The sequence below is a fragment of the Rousettus aegyptiacus genome, unplaced genomic scaffold (assembly GCF_014176215.1).
Source record: "Rousettus aegyptiacus isolate mRouAeg1 unplaced genomic scaffold, mRouAeg1.p scaffold_m13_p_7, whole genome shotgun sequence".
Taxonomy (NCBI): Eukaryota; Metazoa; Chordata; class Mammalia; order Chiroptera; family Pteropodidae; genus Rousettus; species Rousettus aegyptiacus.
In genome coordinates, this window is record NW_023416310.1 from 98,257,230 (window position 1) to 98,274,499 (window position 17,270).

Here is a 17,270-nt window from a genome sequence, read left to right on the forward strand (position 1 = left end):
ACTGTTCCAGGTAAGGGAAGCAGCAAGAGCCTGCATATAACCTGAGTCTAAGAGTGCCCTGCCCAATGGCTTCCCATGACCCACAATACAAAATCCACATTCTAGAGCATGGAATTCAGATGTCTTTTCCCATGCATCACAATAATCAAAAAACATTTATCAAGGACTTTACTGTACACCAGGCATGGGCCAGGCACCGGGAGGAACAGGGAATAATATAGAAACAATTACACAGTCCCTGTCCTCATAGAGTTTATAGTTCATTGGGGGTGAAGAAGAGAAGATAGGGTGGAGACCATAGGAAGGTTGCCCTGAATCAAAAAACAGTCAGGGGTAGGGCCGACAACCACTTGCCCTTCTGCTCTCTATACCCCTCCCATCGGTATTTAGCCTCTAATAATTTTGGCTTCCTGGTATTCATACCTGGTGTAGCTCCTTCCCATACTATGCCAGAGGCAGTCTATATGACCAATAGAATATGGTATGTCACTTCTGATATTAGGTTATAAGACACTGTAGCTTCTGTCTTGGGCTCCCTTTCTCTCTCTCTTTCTCAGATCATTTACTCTGAGATTTAGTTGCCATAGCATAAGCACTTCTATGGAGAAACTGAGACTTCCAACAAACAGCCACATCTTTGACTCATCTTAGATGTAGATCTTCCAGCCCCAGTCAAGACGCCAGATGACTGCAGACCCAGGCAGTGCAACCTCCTGAGGGATCCTGAGCCATAACCACCTCACTAAGCTGCTTCCTGACTTCTGAACCTCAGAAACTGTGTGAGATCATAAATGTTTATTTTTTGAAGCCACTATATTTTGGGGTAATTTGTTATACAGCGACTAATATACCACCTCTCACTCTATCACCTTCTCCTTGATGTCCAGGGCCTTTCTGCTTGTCCCATATACAGTTCCTCATTGTCCACCTGCTCACCAGCATCTCTTAGTGAGCCCAGCAGAAAGCAATACGACATAATTCCAAAGGTGTTTTCAAACACTAAAAGTTGGCTAAAACTCCACACACTTTTCTTTTCCTTAGCAGTTTTTCCCTTAATTTATGTTCCCTTATAGAATTCGAGGGAGAAAAAGAAGCTATAAATTTCTGATTCATTTATACTCACCTCTTCCCTGTGACCCTATAAGAGTGATTTGGTGTGAGAGAGGTCTTTCTCCAAGCCCCGTAGAGCTACTACTCTCTCTGTAAACAAAAGAAGTGAGCTTGCCAAGAATAAATGTAACTCGAACCTTAAAAAATTGGAGCTGGAATTTTGAATCTTTTAAATCTGGAATTTGTGCTCTCTGAGTGGGCTCCAAACATTGTAGCTTCCTTGCCCTCTTCTGATTCAGTCTCTGCTTCATTGGACTGCTCTTTCCATCAGAGATATGCAAACACTTCCTCATAAAGGAAGGATGTACTCAAATACAAAATTATCTTAACTCTTTAAACACAGGGCTTGGACGTGCTTAGAACAGAATCATAGGGCTAGCTTCTCTATCACCAGATGAGTCAAGCTCTAGACTTGGTTTTCCCCTTTTTGTTTTAATTTTCTATCCTAAGAAGTAACTCTGAAAATCCTCAAAGAACATTAAACCACCCACCTGCTCCAGGTCATCCCTTTGAGATTTGGCATTAAGGGACAATTTCTCCAGGCTTCATGAGAGTCCAGAGTAGAATGTAAGACAGAAAAGACAGAAGCAGTTTTAGTTACTTTGGCAACACTGGTCATGTTCCTCTCTCAAAGAGTGAGTGCAAATTATTCTGAAAGGTGAAAAGAAGCTAAAGGGATACAGAATACAATTTATTGAGTCTCTACTATGTTCAAGATTGTTATCTCGTTCCTCACAGGAACCAAGTGAGGGAAGATTTGGTGGCAGTTTTAGAACATGACTTCACATTATTTGATCTTTCTCTCACTGAGAGGTGAGATTTGTTCTATGTCCTCTCCCCTTGAATCTAGGCAGGCTGATGACTTCTTTGACTACAGAATATGGTGGAAATGATGCTATCTGACTCCCAAGACCAAGTCATAAAAGGCCATAAATTTCCTGCCTTATTGGATGGGTAAGAAGTTCCACCATGCTGTGAGGAAACCCAAGCCATGTGGAGAGGGCATGGTTACATGCCCTGTTTAATAGTCCCAACTGAGCCCAGGTTCAAGTCATCCTAGCCCAAGCCCCAAACATTGTGAAGCAAAAACAACCCATCCCCACTGTGCCTCATCCAAAGTATTACCCACAGAATCTATGAGCATGACAAATTATGGGGTTTTAAAAATATAATCTGCATACATTATATTAGTTTCAGGTTACAACATAATGATTCAACATTTGTATAAACAGCCAAGTGATCACCATGGTAAGTTCTGCCACCATCCATCACAATTTTTTTTTATGCCATTAACTTAGGGATTGTTGGTTACACAGTTATAGAAGACCAACAGAATAATTAATATTTGCACAGATGCAGAAACTGAGACTTGGAGAAATTAAATTTTAAGGCTAGTGTCAGAGAACAATTTGAACACAGGTCTCTTGACTATAGAGTTCATTGTTCATTCAGTAGGGACCCTATCAAAGATGGGATGTCGGAACTAGGTGGGGGTGAGGTTGGAGAGAACCATATGGTTGTACTTTTCCTTAGCTGAACCACACCCCAAATCCTGTACTCACCTTCCCATCTCAGGGCAGACATGCTCACATATTTCAACTCTTGGTGACATTTGGCAGAGATTAATCAAGAGTCTCTGACCAGATATTGTTTGATGCTGAACATAAGGCAGCTGGAGCAGGACTGCTGGGTGTGGAGGCTTCATCTCCGGTACGTTAGACCTATATGCTCTTGCCAGACTGACCCATTTTTCAGGCAGATTCTGACTTCCAGGAGATACTCTGACCTAGCAAGTCTCTGAAGATCAATCAAAAGCCTTTGAAGATTGGCCTGAAAAAATCTAGATCCGCCTGTGAGGTGGAGGTGAGAATGTTTGGTCCTTTGTCTCTTGTGGGGTGGGGATATAGGGTTTCTCCTCTCTCTTCCCTGTTTACAGTAGTGCTAAGGGTTTCATTTCATTAGTTTTATAAAGTCTCTGGAGGGTGCCAGGTGTCAGGTGCTATAATAAGTGTGAAATTTAACTACTTTTTCATCCAAGCAAAAAATCCAGCCTTAGAGATTCAAGATTTGGAAATCTGCTTGTAAAAGGCAGGAACCCTATTGTCAACTTTAAATAAATTGCAAGTGAAGCATGAATGGGCACCAAATTATCACCACAAGTCCTCTCAGGAACTCTCGGTCTCCAGCAAGGGACAGGCAATAAGAACTCAGTACAGGATGGGGGCTGGAAAAAAGCCACAGTCCTGCTACCTCTCATGGCTGGGGACTTCCAGTGGCCCATTTTTTTTTTTTCCAGAATGCATCATTCTCCCTATAGAGGGTCACCATCCCACTCCACAGACCATCGACACCCTCCCCACATCCTCTCAGCCCACCTCCCTGCACAAAAATTTCTGGTGAGTGCTGTAGGCCGAGTTTTCCAAAGGTACAGCCCTGGCCATTAACCTTTAAAGAGCAAAATGCCAATAGTGATGAGTCATAGGGAGCACACCTATTTACAGCTGCTTTTTCAGATCACAAGGTACTAGGCAAAGAGAAATTTGCTTTAATAACAAGCACACACTTAGAATTAATGCAGGGGAGAAAAAGCCATGAAGGGATCTGAGCAAGCCACAGAGAATCCAGGTCAAATGGAGGAGACGCTGGGCAACACATTGCAAGAGGGTTCTGGGGCCAAAGCTAGTAGGAGCAGCTTTGGCCAATTCTATAGGGAAGGCAAATTAGCATTTACCAAGCTCTTACTATGTGTAAGGTGCCGCGCAAGATATTTTACATCCATTATATGTTCCTCATTTTAAACCTGTGAGGTCCCATTTCATGAATGAGTAAACTGAGGCTCAGAAGAAAAGCAATTAATTAACTGAGGTTACCTGTCCCAAATCACACAGCTAGTGTGGGAGGGACATGGGACTCAAACCCAAATTTGTTTACTCTGAATTCTTTATTTTACCTATTGTTGGAGAGAAATATTTATTATCCTTGCCTTTGCACAGTATCCCAGTGTGTGACTCCCTACTCTCCTCAAAATGAAAAAAGAAAATAATAAAAAGTGATTCCTAACATATATATAGAACGACCTGAATGAAAGGATCTTTCATACCCCTTGAAAAGGTCCCAAAAGAAACCCTGAACACTGACACCTGGACTCGGAAGCTGGAATCTGTGCCGTAGAAGCACCCACCAACTCTGCTTCCTAATCTTTCCAGTCTCCTTCATAGCCAAGCCTAAACATCGGCCTATCCATAATGTTTCTCAAATACGTACACTTCTTTCTCTTTAAATTTGCTTAAAATTAACTCCAAATATCCATCTCTTGAGGCTGGCAGAACACCGATGCCCAGACCTTTTGCCCACCCTCACAAAGCTTGGTTCCCAGGAAGGGTCAGGGAGGTTCTTCTACATGTCAGCCACGTGCCACGTAGGTCAGCACTGACACAGCCAACATCCCAGCCCACTGGTCCCTTTGGATCGGGAAGCTCTATTGTTTTGGGGCCAGACTTGGGGCAGAGGGTCCTTGGGGGCCCACACTGTCCGGCACTCTCCCAAGGGGTTCAGGCCTGCGCAGCCTGGAAGATCCTGGACTTTAGATTTCTTCCCAACCTGGCTGCTCTCCAGGGCACCTTCCTCTCTCCCGCCAACTCTAGGACCCTAATGCAGTCCCATCGGTGAGCTTGGGTTTGGGAGGAGAAAACAAAACAACGCAAAATGGAAACTTTCTGCTCATTCCCCATAATTTCCTGTAGCAGGAAAAGAACCCACTGTTCATTCAGCTGCAAGCCAGAAACTTAAGAATTATTTCCAATCTCTTACTTTCCCCTACACTGTAAAATATTCAATCCATCAGCCTATTGCCTCTACTTCAAAATATATCCAGAATCTAAGCACTTCTCAACACCCCTAGTGCTACCAGCTTAGTTCAAGTGCCCAGCATCTTTTATTTGAACTATTGCATTCCTAACTAGTCTTCCTACTTTAATTCTCACTCCTTTTTAGTCTATTTTATACACATCTAGATTTACGCATCTAGTCTAATACAATAGCCTCCACCTACATGCAGCTATTTAAATAAATTAAAATTAAATAAATTAAAATGTTATTACCTTAGTCATATTAAATGCTCAGTAGCCATATGTGACCAATGGCTACCATATTGGACAGAGTTAGACAAGGAACATTGTCATCGTTGAAGAAAGTTCTATTGGATAGCACTAACAGTGAGCCTTTCAACACTTTAGTCAGATCACGTCTCTCAACTGCTCCAAACGCTCCGATGATTTCCCATCATAGTGACGAAAACAAAACAAAAACTGCAGACCTGACTACGATCTACAGACAGTATGTAAGCGGGTCCCCTGCGATGCCTCCTATCTCATTTCCACCTCTCACTCACTTGCAGCCTCTGGCCTCACATCTGCCAAGCATGCTCCTTCTCCAGGGCCTTTGCACTTGCTATTCCTTTGCCTTGAACACTCTTCCCTTAAATATCTCACGGCCCACTCCCTCATTTCATTTAGATCTCTGCTCCAATGTTTCCTCTCCCATAACTACTCCAAAAAAAAAAAAAGTCATGTCCTCTCCTTCCAATTCAGTTGCTCTCTAGCCACTTATTCAGCTCTATATTTCTTTACAGCACCTCTCACTGCCTGACATTCTATTACATATTTATTTGTTTACTGTTTGCCTCTCCCACTAAAACCTATGCTCCATGAAGACGAAGGCTTTGTGGCTTTGTTCACTGCTCTATCCCCTTGTACCTAGAACTCTGGCTAGCACATAGGAGAGACTTATGAATTGTTTATTGATTTAGTGACTGCATGTTTTTGTACTGCAAATGTACCTGAGGCAAAGAGTTACACAGGACTTGGCCACCTTCTTTGAATGGGGAAGAGGAAAAAAATATATACAGAGAGAATAAATTAATTAGTATTTTAAATTATCCTATTACAAACCTATATTATAGAATTTGGCGTACAGGATATATGTTGTATTTTACGCTTATATAAGGCTTGTTTCGAAAAAGTGCATTTGATATATTAGGAAACAATTTGTGTAAAAATACAAATTTTGCATGTGCTTCTGTACTGCTTCATGACAAGAAACACTAGGTGAGCACAGATAATTGCCTTTACTTGAACCAACCCGCATAGAAATACACAAAACATACAAAACATCACCCATAACATATGTGGTGAACTGAGCTACTTCAATTTACCTAATGTGTTATGAATTACACCCATCAACATCTGGCGTTACAACTTCCATCAAATTTTAGGTAACCCTCCTTCCACTACGTCACAAAAACTCACAAGCTGCAGCTTTTCTAGCAATCACTTCCACAAACAAAATTCAAGTCTTTTTCAAATCAAAGAGCCATGTTTACTATAGTATTTATGTTTTTCTCAACTATTTAACATCTCTAAAGCTGTGCTACCATTTTTATTAGGTTCCTACCTCTTTTTAATGTATCACTGGTGAAGTTTTCACTAGTGAGCTCTCGTCTCCATTTTCCCATAAGCCCTAAGGGATTTTGCAAACCGCCATGATTTTTAGGAGCACACAAGTCACGTATAACAAAACTGACTGTCCTTGGGCACATCTATCCTCTCCCTCAGCTCGCAGCTAAAAGGAAAGCACCTGAAGGGCAGAAAGGGTTTTTGATTCCTTTTTTAATCCCCAAGTCCCCCTCGCCACCCCAAGACAGCACATGTAATAGCAACTCAGGAAATGTATATTGCTTAATTTATCCCGCTTAACCTCTTTTCAGGAGATCTGCCATTAGATTCTAACAAACTGAGCTTGGAACTGGAGTGGTTAAAAGGACTCCGAAGAGACTGCCCAAGAAAGGTTTTCGTCAGTAGCATTGCCCTCCCAGAGCTTCCAGGAGTCCCACTGCAGGAAACCATTAATTTTCATGTGAGCGGATGGGATCCAAATCCTTCTCCCACTAATGCCCCCTCACCCCTCAGGCCATGAAGGGAAGGCAGGCACAGGACCCTGGAGGTTGTGCTGGCAGGAGGCCCTGCAGCACCCCACGAAGGATGCAGCATCTGTTCAGTGAGGCCCCTTGTAAGATACATTAACATTACAAAACTTAATGGACCAGAAAGGGAAAAAATTAACATAAATTACCTTCCGCTAAAATCCTGCCTTCCTTGGCAGCTAGAGAAAAACTTCAGTGCAGTGCCAAAGGAAAATCAGACCTTGGAAGCAGAAGCCTTAATGGGCTAAAATATCACCTCCGACCCTCCCTTGAAAACAATAACTCCCCAGTCATCTGGGCCTAGTAACAAATTATGCAGGGCAAGTGCCACAGAGAAGCTTGTTTTATTTATGCTGCTTTCTGTCTAGTGCTTTGTGCAGTGTGGGTTTTTATGTAGGTTTTGCTGGGTGTGAAATACTTTCCTTGGGGAGATAGTAACTTCTTTCTATTTGGGGAAACTTGGGGATGTCCCTGGTCCCCACCGGGCCTCCTTAAGTCCTGGTAATGAGTGAGTTGTCCTTAATAGGAAACTACTTCCAAGGCCTCTTTGGATGAAAAAGTGATATCTCCCTGCCACTCCCCATGCCTCCTACCTTCCTCATGCTATAAGGCTCAACAAGAGAGCAGAATTCCTCTGTATGAAACCTTGAGTTTCCAGGGAGACAGGCTAGGGAAAAGAGAAAAGCAATGCGAGAAGGGTTTGATGGGAAACTGGTGTACATAGCAAGGTAGCAAGTTGGCATTAGAGAAGAAAAGTTAGACAGTGGCTAAGAGATGTCCTATGACCAGGAGACTTTAAATAATAGTGATGCCCAAGACACAATTTTAAGTCGTTGGCTGTGTGGTAAGTGGCCCCTTGTTTCCCTCAAGTTTTACTGAATGTCTACCACACATACCCCACTCACTTGGGAGAGTGAAAAGATATTGGCAGTATAAGAGGAGAAAGACCTAAGGTGCACGCACAGGAGGTCAAGAAATCAGCAGAAACAAGTAATAAGGGAAAATATTTTCGTAACACTTATGGAGTGGTAGATACAGTGCTAAGTGCTTTATATTCATATGTTACTGGTAACTCATTTAATGCTCATACCAACCCAACAAAGGAACGACTTGGACTCTCCCTATTTTACATACGATGAAACTGAGGCACAGAGAAGTTAAATAACTTATTCAAGGTCACAACACAAGCGGCAGAGCTGGGATGTGAACCTAAGTTCCAAAGCCATTCTCTTAAATACTGAACACTACTGTCCCTCAAGAATTACCGAGACAGAGTTCAGGACATGGGTTTCCTATTACACTTGGGGATTGCAGCAAGCATAAGGTGAGTCCTTCTAACCGAACATGGAGGGAAGCGTGACCCCAGGAGGCTGAGAGATTTGGATAAACTCAAGAATCTGACAGTTGGGCTATATTTAAATTAGGAAGGTAGGGCCAGGTGATAGCCAAAGTTCTTTCCTGTGTTAACGGTCTGGGAGACAAAGACAGGGGTCCTGCCCTGGAAGAGATTGTGGTGGTGTGGACGGGACACATATCCGGAACAAGTTAAAAAGCTTTCTATGGAATAGTTAGAGAGCCTACCAGGCAACAAAGCACTACAAAATCCAGTGTGAGTTCTTTGGGTCAAAATGATGTATGTTGGATGAAATGCTTTAGGGAAAGAAAAAAACAGGGACAATTCATGGCGGAAGTGGCCTCCTACAGAATGGTAGGCTGGGATCACAAGGCTCTGGAGTCTCATTTCAGGAATTTCTCAGTCCTAACCCCCTTTCTTCGGGCTCCTTCTTCACTCTCTATTTCCTTCTATTTCCAGGACTTTTTCCTAAGAAACCAGCAAAACACAAGGGAGGGCCTTGTGGAGAGTCGAAGACAGGATGGTCAAGGCCAGCGTCAGTCAGTCAGTTGGTAGGGAAATGACCTACAAAGGTTATGGTTCCCAAAAGGGGTCTGCAGGCTCAATCTGAAGGAAAATTTTAACTTGCCATCCCAAATCATCTTTGTGTAACATTTACTTTTTAATGGAGCTATAATTCACATAGCATACTATTTTAAAACATGCAAGTCTATCTAACACTAGAACATTTCATCACCCCAGAAAGAAACACTACATGCATTAACAGCTGTTCCTCATTTCCCACTCACCCCTGGCCACCACTAATCTACTTCCTTTCTCTATGGATTTGCCTATTCTGGATATTTCAAATCAAAGGAATCATGTAATGTGTAGTCTCTTGTGACGTCGTTTCTTTCACTTTGCATAATATTTTCAAGGTTCATCTTCATTGTTGCATGGATCAGTAGTTCATTGCTACTGGTTCCTAGCTCCAGGAGCTTCTGTTTCAGATAAACTGGTCTGAATCCTCTGAATTCTCCTGTCTCTCCAGTTTCCAGAGTGGCATTTTTGTCCTGTGACCTTAGTTTCTGACAGGTCTCAGAAAAGCTGTTGATTTGCAGCTTGTTCAGCTTTTGTCTTATTGTGAGGCAGCTGGGATTTTGATAGGAATTGAGTTAAATCTGTAGATTAATTTTTAGAGTTTTGCCATGTTAACAATACTGAGTCTTCCATGAACATGAGATGTTTTTGCACTTATTGAGATTTTCTTCAATTCTTTTCAACAATATTTTTTATTTTTCAGTGTACCTTTGCTTAACTTTTGTCTTTCCCTGGTTCAGCTGGTGCAGAACTCAAGGGTTTAGATATGAAAAGGCATAGAGGGAGTTGTCACTATTTCTCAGCCAGAGGCAAGACCCAGGTCTCCCATGGGATGACTCATGCTGGGTGCTCGGCAGTTACTTAAGGGTCTCCATGCTAAAGTGCTGGGAACAGCTGTTAGTCAGTGTGAACCTGGCACTGGCCCACTCTGGGTCACCCACTGACTCTCAGTTCTTGAACGCTGAGATGGGAAATCTGTCGGACTTATTATTCCAGGAAAGTATCTTCTTGGGCTAGCCTTGGAGCAGTAGCCCCTGTGACCCTAAAGTCTCGTCCCCAGCTCCTATCTGCCCTTGACATTTCTCTTGCCAAGGACAAGATACCTTCTCTAAGAATGTCATTAGCAGAGGACAAACACCATGCAAAGTATATTTCTAAGCCTTTCCCTCATCACATCAAAGTCTTTTGCAAAGAGTCTTCTGGCCTAACTAGAGTTTGATAATGACAAATTATTTTTTAACAGAAATACTAACTGTGGTAAGGCAGGTTAGAGCAAATTTGATTCATATTAAAACCATGGTTACATCGTTATGAATCTTCGGGGTATTTTTTTTTTCCATCAGCTTCTCCCTGGTCCCCCCACCTTCATTTCTGGCCTGGCTGAGCTGCAGACTCGCCTAATACAAATAACAGTATTAAAATAAAATCATGCAAAAGCTCAGGGGAACATGTCTGAGTAATGGAGAAGATAATAAGCTTGGACAACTACCCCAGCCCTCTCCTCTTACTCCCTCAAGGCAGGTGAAAGTTCACAACTGATTTGGGATCCCCTCTAACAGTAAATGGGTGGAAAACTATTGCTTAAGTGGTTTAAGAAAAAAATTGTAATAATGTACCGGATTGCTATCACTCCACTGATCCTCAGTCCCTGCATCTCTGAAGTAATTTCCACTCTCTAAGTTATGATGTGGGGAGCTATGGGTGTTGAACAGAACAAAGAGATAAATTCATGAGAAATAAACTAACACAGAGGTGGCTTTGTTTATTTGTTCATTCATTCATTAGTTCATAAAACATCTGAGAGCTGACTGTCCCAGGCACTGAGCCAGCTGCAGGAGATGCAGAGATGAAGGAGGTGGGGGAAACCATCCCTGACCCCTAGTTGCTCTTAGGCTATGGGGAGAGGTGGATGCGTAGCCAGATTAGCTATACTACTGGCAGATTTGTTGCTTCCAATAATCTGTAGTTTAAGACTTTCTTCTCTTCAATTCAGTTTGGGGCAGAAAAAGTAGGGAGTGGTCATCTCACTTCTGCCTGTACGGGCTGGAAATTAGAGCTGCTAATTCATCATTTAAAAGAAGAAAGGAAGGAAGGAAGGAAGGAAGGAAGGAAGGAAGGAAGGAAGGAAGGAAGGAAGGAAGGAAGGAAGGAAGAAAGAAAGAAAGAAAGAAAGAAAGAAAGAAAGAAAGAAAGAAAGAAAGAAAGAAAGAAAGAAAGAAAGAAAGAAAGACAAGAGAAAGGAAAAAGAAGAGAGGAGGGAGGAGGGTTGTCCTGCCCTAGAGAGGGGCTTTGGAATGCATGACTAGGTTGGTCTCAGAGGTCTGATTCTTTGGGCATAGGGTCTGGCTTAAGGGTGAGGGATATTATCAAAAGATTATGAAGCAAAACCAAGAAGAGGGTCTGAACCTAGAGGGTAACATTTGGTAGAAGCTGTCACCCACAATATGGAACTCCTCTCTGCCCACCTTCCCAAGGGTGAGAATAAAGAAGAGGATGGCCCAGAAGGGTCTTGAGTTATATGGAGAAGTGTCAAGGTCACAGCTCTCATGCCAGCAGCAGCAGCAGCAGCAGCAGCAGCAGCAATAGCAACATCCCACTGTGCGGCAACTCTCTTGGGAGAAACTAGTGCCTGCTTTACCTGATTACCACAAAAATTCTATGGCTTTTTATTGTGGGTCATGATGGCCATGTTTTTGGCTCCTCCAAGGCCTGGATGTTTGGTGAGAGTCATCTCTCAAATCTTCTCTCAGTTTGAAATGGATTGCTGCATTTCCAGGGCTTAATTGTCCTCACCAGCTAAAAGCACTCTGCCAGTAATGAAAATACATCCACTCTTTTTATCAAAAAAAAAAAAAAAAGGATAATAACTCAGCCAGCTTTAGCTTACATTTTATTGGACACCAGCCCAGCTTGTTTCTAAGGACATCTCTGATATGAAGCACAGAAAGCTGCTGGCATGGGGGGAGGGGAGGAGCGAGGGAGAGGCTGGGAAACACTGAAAAAGGTCTGGGGAGCAAAGGGCAAAAGGGTACCTTCTTACTCCCTCAGAGTATATGACTTTCCAAAATGACATTGTTCCTCCCCAAGGAGCTAAAGGCTGTGACTACTCCAAATTTAAAACCCTTTGTTTCTCATGGAACATGAATGACAGCAATAGCAATAACAGTAACTATGACAATCTATGGTTTTCAAAGGACATGGAGATACTCCTTCATTCGATCCTTACCACATCCCGGAAAGGCTAGCAGAACAAATGTGATTGTGTAATTTCAGTAGATAGTGAAACTAAGACTTAAGGAAGGGAAGTGACTTACTCAGTGTCATCAGCCAGGGTTAGAGTCAGTGTCTAATACCTGAACTGGGCAGTATTTCTATAACTCCACACTCCGGGGTGAGATGACCCTTGGAGGGAGTAATGGTACAAAATGGTTGGTAAAGCCTGTAGGGACTTATGGGGTCCTAAAAGATTATACCTGAAGAACTTAAAACAGTCTCTGAGTTCCCTCAATTCTATTTCTATAAACTCCTGTTATACCAGTGCTCCAGCCACACTGGCCTCCTGTGGCCAGTAATTTTTTCGCTGCTGATTTTTTGTTGTTTGTTTGTCTTTGTTCTTTTTTTATTTTGTGTTTTTTGTTTTTGTTTCTGTTTTCTGCCAATATTCTTGAGCACCAATTTACAGCCACATGTGCCCCACTTCTCCCTCGGTCACAGAAGCCTAGTTTTACTTTCAGACGCCTGGTTTTTGTCAGAAATTTTGAGCACTGGTTCTCAACCAATGTTTAGTAGAAGCTAGGCTGTGCCCCTGCCCAACTCTAACCCAATCTGAGTCATTCATTTCTCTTGCTAATAATCAGTTTAGGAATGAGCATGTGATGAAATTTTGTTATGTTGTGAGATGTGAGATGTGAACACAAATTGACGCAGAGTCAAGGGAAGGGTTTCCTTGTTCTCAAAAGGGAAGGGTTTGGTCTCTTCCTCTCTGCCTCTGGACACAGAAGATGAGGAAGTTGTATGAGGTTGGAGCATTAAAGCCATCTTGGCATCTGGAAGGAAGTCATCCCGAGAGCAAAAGGAAGGAAATGGCTTGGCCCTAGATGATGTTGATTTGCTAAATTAACCAATCTTAAAACCCTACCTCTCTACCCTGAGATTTCTTTATGTGAGGTAATAAAATTCCTTATTTTTTGCAACATTTTAAATTGGGGTAACTTCTCTTTCTTTCCACTGAAAGTGTTCTAATTGATATACTTCCTTTCTGTTCCTCAAACCCCCCAAGACTGTTTTCATTTCAGGGCTGTTCCCACTGTCTAGTACATTTTTCCACCCGATGTTCACATGATTGTCTCCTTCTCATCATGCAGGTCTCAGTTTAAATGTCACTTTTCTGGAGAGACATTCTACGAACTACCCCAATCTAAACCAGTTTTTTAGTCACCGTGTTTTCATTTTAGCACTTATTAGCATCAGGAATCATATTTTTATTTACATGTTTACTTGTGTATTGTCTACTTTCCTCAGTTTAGTGTAAGCTCCACGTGAGTAAGAACTGTGCCTGGCTTGCTCACCGCTATAGTATTCCTAGCACCTAGCACAGAGCCTCCCACATAGTAGGTGCCCAGTAAATAATCGGTGAATGAATAAACGAATCCCAGAGACGATCTCACCATGTTGCTCCCCAGTCTCCCTCTCCCTCATGGCTCTTTGGGTAATGTGTCTGTATCCTTGGCCTTTCATCATTTCCTTTTACAAAAATCTAAATCTCAGGACCAGTAAGAAATAAAGAAGGCAGCAGAAAAGAAAACTATCATAAAAGCAAAATTATTTTAGGCTTAAATGTAACAGGAGAGCAGGCTGATTGCATAACATATGTAGATCTATGCAAATTACCATGCAAGTTAAGTAGGGGAGAAGTTTGAAGTAGTGAGAAGTCCAGAGTCCCATGTTGAGTGCGTTTTCCTTCTCACCAGGAAGTGGTATCAGCTTCTTAGGCTCAGAAAGTGGGGATGCTGACATATAGTGAGAGAAAAATCAATTGAGAGTTAAACAAGTAAAAAAGAATTTAATTTAGTTGTTGGGTTTTTTTTTTTTTTTAAAGATAGAAATAAAAAACATTCCACTTATCGACTTTAAATAGTAAAGACAGGAAGAATAAAACTCTACTCAGTTTTATGTAATGGCCAACTAAGATTACAGAGGAAGACAGAAAAAGGAAAGAGATAAAAGAAGAGGAAGGGAGAGATTGAGAAACAATTCCCAAATTACCCAAACCCTTTAGAAGCAAGACCTATCTATACAATGATAATTCTTTATAGTCACAGAAAACAAAAACAAATAAAATCCCACTCACACGAACCACCCTCTGGGTTAAAAAATACACACACACACACACACACACACACACACACACACACATTCTCAGATTTTGTTAAAACTATTTAAATTCCTACCTAAAATGTGAGAGAAAGGATACTCGCTCATTCATTTGTTCAACAACTATTTTGGGAGTACCCATGTATGTCCTGGGCCTTGAAGTAGGCGCTGGGGAATATCTGAAAATAGGATGTGGCACAGTACAAGGCTTGCGGTCTACCAGGTTCTCTATTCTAATTTTTGAAGCAGTAATATTCTATACCTGCCTTCTCTAGAAAGAAAGGATTCTCCATCTCATTTCACAGAGGAAAAGGTCCATTTTTCTGAGCATCATATTGTGGGCAGTCCATGTGCGTCTGTCTGTTACGGGTTTGAGGGCCCTGTCACAATTTCCCACAGCTAAGCGCCAATGAAATTGCCTTTTGGCAAAGATCTCAAGGGGATGCCGACCTTACATGCTCGATTTTCTAGGATATTACTGATTTCAAATATTTTGAGCCAATGTCACCCTCAGCTCCTCAGCTATCACTCCGGCCACCATAATACCTCACTTCAGTCACCACAATAGTCTCCTGACTGGTCTCCCCGCTCCCAACCTTGCCTTCCTTTCATCTGTGCTCCACCCACACAGCTGCCACAGCCATCCTGTTAAAATCTAAGATAGAGCTAGCCTCTTCTCTGCTCCAACCCTGTACTAGCTTCCTGTTCACTCAGAAGATGATCAGAAGTCCTTACAGTGGTCTACAGTCCTGTTTCTCCAACTTCTTTTTCTCCTCCTCTCCCCTGACCTTCCTGTTCACTCAGCTTCAACTACATACCACCAATAATCCAACATTAGTCTTTGGACTCGGCATCCCTCTGCCTGGAGTATTGTCTCCCACACACCCCAAAGGTGCATGGATGGCTCCCTTACCTTTCAGGTCTTGGTTCAACTGTCACCTTCTCAAAGAGGTCTTCCCAACTACACTATTTAAAACCACAAATCCCTCTGCCCTCCACACTCCTTATCTTCTTTCCTGGCTAATTTTTCTCCAAAGCTCTTATCACTCCCTCTAACTTATTGCACATTTCACTCATTTGTCTTATTTATTATCTATCTCTATTCCACAGAATAAAAGCTCCAAGAGAACCTGGATTTTTGTTTGTTTTATTCATTGCTGTACCCTCAGTCCCTTGAAGAGTGACTGACAAATTAGGCACTCAAAAAGTATTTGTTGATAGTACTTTAATTTAAATTGACTTAGTCTTATGGAAAATGTGACTACATTCTTCTCATTTTTGTCATTTTACAGAGGACCAGTGAAAACTTCATCAAAGGTTCAGCCTAGTCGTCACACTAATAATTGGGAAGTCCTAACCCAAAAGCTGTAAGTCCCTGGAGACAACACTCGCCCTGACCCCCCAAACCGGTTCCAGAAGGAATGGGCCCTCTTTGATAGTCAGTTCACATCAGCTAGGTGCCTGAATAGCAAATGTCAGAGCTTCTTCTTAAACGCAGGCCGATTTACTTTGCAGACAGTGGGGATGCATTTTAATTTGTTGATGTGAAATCTTAATTGAACTAAACTGCTAGAGGTAGTCTCTGTTCTCTGTCATAGTCTTAATTTAGTTGGCAAAACAAGATATCATCAGAGGAAAATCACGAGCAAAGATGCCATGCCCAGAGGGTTTGGGGAATACCCTTCTACATTTGGAGGTGGATTGGTATGTGACTGGCACAAGCATGAACCCCACACAACTCAGGACACCAACTTGGCTTTCCAGAGATACTCAGGGGGCAGGCATCACATAGGCTCAGACACATGGACCCTCTCAAAGCAGCTAGGCCAACACTGCTCCCCTCCTGTATTCCATGTTCTATGTTTGGCGTTAGAGCAGGGAAGAGGTGGGGGATTTCTCACCTGAAGATACGGAAGTATGGGAGGTGCCAGCTCTATCACTCACCAGCCGTGGGACCTTCAGCAGGTCACTTCCTCTACCCAGGCTGTGGTTTCTCCATCTGTGCAAGAAGGAGGTTGGAATTCATTTCTTAAGGCTTCAATTGCCAATATGGCACACACAACTCTCCCAGGACCCTCAAGATTGTGTCAGCATCCAGGGTGAGGCTCCTGACTCTTGCCCACAAAATCCTTGATGAGTTCTTGGCCATGGAATATGCTCATACCAATGGCCTCACCGTCTCCTACAGGGGTTCAGGCCACAGGCCTTTCACTAATGTAGTCTTGTCCCTGACCCATAGAATCTCAGGTTGTGATTCTGGTTAAGCCCCTGGGAAGAGGCCTTAGGAATCATTCTCTTTGGTGACAGATGCCCACCCCATCCTCTCAGACTTCTGTCCCCAGGGGCTTTCTACATAAGCTACTAGTCCCATCCTAGAAGTTTCTATCTACTAGGCCTGTCCATATCTGGAGAAACTCCTGCTGGGGCCTTGCCCCAAGCTCACTCAGCTGCAGCTACCCAAACAGGAAGAGGCAGTTGGCAGGAATTGGCCCCCTGGGCAGTTCAGCTCAGATTCCTGCATGATCTTATTTCAAGGACTGTCTCTGCAGGGAAGTTCCCAGGGAAGTGACTCAGGCCTTGGTATCTCTCTCTGAAGCACAGCTGTAGAAGGGCTAGGGGCAGCTTCTTTGAAGGTCAGATTCCTAAACTGGCAGGTTCTCACTCTGGTGATTCATTGGTGGGGTGCATGTCCAAGTACCTGCATTTAGTAATAGGTTCTTCTCATGCTAGGAATCAGGTGCCAGGAGGTTTAGCAAAGAGGCATGCCGTGTAAAAGGAAGATCGCAGCTTTGCAGTAGGAACCACCTGGCAAGTCCCTTCTGTTCACTGAGCCTGTTTCTTCATCTGTTAGATGGGGAGAATAATACCTCCCTC

At 42.8% G+C, this 17,270-nt stretch overlaps 1 protein-coding gene across 1 annotated transcript in view; it reads right to left on the bottom strand.

The window, feature by feature from the left end:
* Positions 1–16,316, bottom strand: part of CTNNA1 (catenin alpha 1) — a 187,005-nt gene extending 170,689 nt beyond the window's left edge. Inside the window, exon 1 of the mRNA XM_016160596.2 lies at positions 16,298–16,316. The gene's annotated coding sequence lies outside the window, so the exon portion shown is untranslated. The remainder of the gene's footprint in view (positions 1–16,297) is intronic.
* Positions 16,317–17,270: the final 954 nt, after the last annotated feature.